The sequence below is a fragment of the Triticum dicoccoides genome, chromosome 7B (assembly GCF_002162155.2).
Source record: "Triticum dicoccoides isolate Atlit2015 ecotype Zavitan chromosome 7B, WEW_v2.0, whole genome shotgun sequence".
NCBI classification, from domain to species: domain Eukaryota; kingdom Viridiplantae; phylum Streptophyta; class Magnoliopsida; order Poales; family Poaceae; genus Triticum; species Triticum dicoccoides.
This window is the reverse complement of record NC_041393.1, coordinates 638,789,370-638,794,084: the sequence shown is the minus strand read 5'-3', so window position 1 is coordinate 638,794,084 and position 4,715 is coordinate 638,789,370. Positions and strand designations below refer to the sequence as shown.

The following is a 4,715-nucleotide window of genomic DNA, read 5'->3' as shown; positions in this document are numbered from 1 at the left end:
AGAAATGAGACCAGGGAGGAAAGGGGGAGAGGAAGGGGGAGAGTACATAAGCTTCGACAACCTTACCTTCTCACTGCGGCTGCTCCGGCGACGATGCTCCGGTCCGGCGAACCAGCAACGGCCGCGAATGCCGTCGACTCTTCCGTCGCCTCCTCTCGTCTTCTCCTTAAATCGAGTGAACTGCCTGTGGAAGGTTGGTTGGGAAGAAATGAATGCGAGGGGAGAAACCGTAGAGGCACCGAGGGGGAAATGGCCAGTCGAGGGAGACGGCGACAGAAGTCGTGCGCCACACGTGTGGGCGCGACATCAGTTCCACCACACGTCCCGACTCGCAACCGGTGACGACCGATGGAGAAACGCGTGCGGGCGAACTGACGAAGACACTGCACGTCGCCCTTGTCCTGCGTGGCAACCAAAAACTGTCTCATCGCGCCAAGATTCGTGCAAGTTTGAATCGACGGCGATCCAGGCGTGTGGGCGGGTTGGAGAAGTGCCACACGTGTGGGTGTTAGTCTTTCCGTAAATTTTTAAGAAAAATGATCATATTAATTGTGCACTTTTATAAACTACTAAAATTATTTCACCACTTGTTATCTACCTTAACTGATATGAGTACAGAAGAAAGTAACGAATCAGGTGTAGTGGAAGTATGTATCGCTGAGTTCAAAAAAGAAAAAGAAAGAGTCAATTACACCACCGGTACTTAAACTTGACATGAAAAATCACTTTAGTGCTAAAACTTGCGGCATACATTGAACGGGTGCTAGAACTTGGTTGGGGCGTGCATATATGGTGCAAATCTATCTCGTATATGCCCGCGGCGCTGACATGGCTTTGTACATCTATACTCTGCCCACGCGGCAGTGATTGAGTCCCACCTGTCAGTCAAAGAGTGTATATAATATTAACAGGAAAAAAAGTACTGCGTTCTCCTGTTTCGAACAGGCAACCTTGGCCTCACATGTACTCATGTCTAGCCAACCGGGCAAACGACCATAGTTGCCATAACTGGACGCAGAGCCTTCATATTTTTAATCCAAAAGAAAAGTAAGTAGCGGCCGTTCGAATCAGAACAAAACTTTCCCAGTGCGCGTGGCTACCCAACAAGACAAATAACTCTTTTTCTAAGAGCTACATGACCAATAACTTTTGATATTTTAATATCAGTGCATACATATGTTTTATATCCTTTCAACCAAACAGCATACATTGAAATTGTAATCCAAAGAAGAAGGAACTAGCATAAATTAAAATAATCACATATTGTTTGAAAAAATATTCATTTAACTTAAAAAATATGGATTATTAAAAGGTGAGAAAATTTAATTGACGATCCGCAATTTGTGCGTACACTAGGCTCATATTTATTTTTAATTAAACAAAATATTGTTCTTTATAAAAACACATTAACTTTATAAGAACATGTGAACACTTTTTAAAGCAACATAAAAATTCTTAAAGGTTGAACACTTTTGTGCACTACATGATTATATTGTTAAAATAGTGAACATTTTTAAACTCATATGGTAATTTATTTAGATAGATAGAAAAATTAAAAATTACTTTAATATTTTTATTAAACATGTAAATTGTTAAGGTTTTTTAATTCATAATTTAATTATATGCATATTTCATATGTGACTGAATAATTTTTAAATTAATATGAATACTTATTATGTAATATATTTTATTTACGTATATAGTATTTGTAACACACGGTCATAATTTACATATGATTTACAAATTTCTATAAGAAAATAACAGTGCAAAATGGGCGGCAATGGCAGTAGCCCGTTTGATTCTGAAAAGATAAGAAGAATGCGCATCCTGTTAGTTAATTAAATTTACTTGGCTGGTTGGCTATTGGCGCTCACTCGTAACGCCGAGTTCACAAGTTCGAACCATGGCGGTGTATAGTATTTTACTTTTTCTGTTATTTGTATTCTTTGTCTGACAAGTAGGACCCAGCCGATGCCACACACGCAACTTTAATAATTTGTACTGCTAAGTGGGACTGAATCACTGCCATGTGGCAGAGTAACATCCGAGCCAAGTTCTGGCACTGGTCCAATGTACGCCACAAGTTTTAGCACTAAATTGACTTATCTAGCCAAGTTTAAGCACCAGTGGTGTAATTGACTCAAAAAGAAAGTATGTACAGTCTCCTTATTAATCTACGTAATCCTTGAATTTCTCGGTTAACCACGTTAACTAATCCAAAATTGTCACATTATCCTACAAACTAATTTTGTTTGAAATTTACCATGAGAAAACTCTAATATATAAGGGCATGTTCGGTGAGTAATGCATTGGTGCTCTCGGGTGTGAGCGCACCCTATATGTTAAAAATAGTTTAGTAACTGTAAAAATAGTCAAGAAAAATCTGAATCACTTATCAATCAAATATGATCGAGTATTGTGCTCGTATAAAAAGATACGCTAAGGAATAACTTTCATGGTGTTCTGGACGAAAATAACCAAAGTGAAATGCTATATATAAGCATTGTTCATGCTAAATTGTGTCAACGAATTATTTATTTTCCTTGCCCTGAAGTCAATGGGAATCATTCCTTGGCCAAAGTTAAGATTCAAATTTTCTTAACTTTTTTTAATAATTACTAAATTATTTTGCACATATAAGGTGCACTGACACCCGAGACAGCACCAAGTTCACTTCTCATGTTCGGTGGCATTCTTGTAACTCCGTTGACTCCAGAAAATGGTAATGATTCATCTTGATTGGGAAGAGAAAAGCCCTTAAGCACTAGTTGTGTTTGTCTAAGAAGTGGAAAGAATTCTTAATTACTAAACCTAGCCAGGTTTAATTTACCCTTTTTTTGACTTTTTTCTATCAGTAAAAATCAGACCAATGAGGTTGTGACACGCTGATTTGTGGGGGATATGGCTAGGGACGTTATAGGTGGCTCTAGCCAATTTGTACGGGATCCAGGACACTCCCTTTGTCCTGGTGTCGTTTCTCCATGGGCGGTTTGACTGCGTCCACTTGCTTTCGATAATTTTTGTGGACGTTTCCGGATGGGTGCATGCATGCCGTTCTATTTTGTTCTGCTGCGGCCACGTCGTTGATTTTTGGCTTGCTGGATTTCTGAGGTTAGTCGGTTGCCGCTTATCGGGCAACTTCTGGAGTGATGATAGGTCAAGCGGTTTCTGGGCCATGGATCGGCTGCCGCTTATAAGTTTGGGTGACTTATAAATTGGATATGTTTGATAGAATAAGTTAACTTTTTCATTTTTCGATTTATAAGTTGGTGACTTATTTGAAACCAAACGGCAGGCAATAGATACTCATCGACTCGAGCACGCTCCCACCTCCATTCCTACCTCTAGCTTCGCCGTTGCGTGCTCCTACATGGATTCCGTGCGGTTGGCCATAGCGTCGGCACTCTTTCTGGCGGCGCTCGTGGTGATGGCCGCCGACGACGCACACCTGCTGGACGACTTCAAGGCGGCGCTGCCCAACCAGGCGTCGCTCGACGGCTGGACCGCGCACGACGGCGCCTGCAGGTTCCCCGGCGCGGTGTGCAGGGGCGAGCGCCTCACGTCGCTCTCGCTCTCCACCGTCCTGCTCAATACCGACATCCACGCTGTCGCGGCCACCCTGCTGCAGCTCAGCGGCGTCGAGAGGCTCAGCCTCCGCGGGGCCAACGTCAGCGATGCGAGGCGGTGGCCGGCGGCAAGTGCGGCAGCAAGCTCGAGGTGCTCGACCTCTCCGGAAATCCCGTGCTGCGCGGTTCCGTCACCGACGTGGCCGCGCTCTCCGGCTCCTGCAGCGGCCTCAATTCGTTGAATCTGTTCGGTGATGCGATTGGTGCAGCCAAGGACTCTGGCGGTGGCGGGCAGGGGTTTGCCGCCCTGGACGGCTGGATGGTGGGTGCCGACCTCGGGTATGTCCGGTGGCTGGGCCTCGCCTGAAATAAGATCCTCCGGCGGCCTCTCGGACTTCACCAACTGCTCCGGGCTGTAGTACCTTGACCTGTCCGGCAACCTCATCGGCTGCGATGTCGCCGCCAGGGCGCTCTCCGGCTGCCGCAGTCTCAGAGCGCTCAACCTCTCCAGCAACCGTGCATGGTGCTGTGTGTAATCTTCGCCGCTCCCAATGGACAGGTTGCAAGGTTATGTCATGCTTGGTACATACATACTCCCTCCGTCCGAAGTTTTTTCGGACGGAGGGAGTAAGTGCATATGTGTGATTCTGACTACTTCTGGTTGTCCCGGGAATGAAATTGACTAGCATCTGTTTATCTAAATTTCAGACTTTAGTTCTTGGCTACTTGTTACCGTTTGAGCAATAAATTGTCCCATATGATGTTTGGTGTTTTTCTTGTGGGGATTGTACAAATGGTATAGGAGTATAGGTGTAGTTTATAGTAGGGAAGCCAATTGTTGGGATAAGAATCAGGTGGAAACAGAAATATTGAACAAATGGTGGAAAATAGCTTTCTCTCCTGCTGGGCAATGCATATGGGTGGTCTGCCTGTAAATACAGGAATTGTGTCAGCGTAATCATTTATTATCAATTTTTTTACATGGGCCCATCCATTTGGTATTTCTGTGTTTAAGTGTGTAACTGGAAGGAATGCGATGCCTACTGAAAGATAGACACAACGGCTAAGAACATTACTAGTAGAACCCTCAAACGCTCAAATCCTTAAAGCAGTTTTAAGAGTTGAGAAGTGCCATTTTTTGACACTTTT

At 43.9% G+C, this 4,715-nt stretch overlaps 1 pseudogene; it reads right to left on the bottom strand.

The window, feature by feature from the left end:
* Positions 1 to 3,366: 3,366 nt before the first annotated feature.
* On the bottom strand, positions 3,367 to 4,011 carry LOC119339266 (annotated as a pseudogene).
* Positions 4,012 to 4,715: the final 704 nt, after the last annotated feature.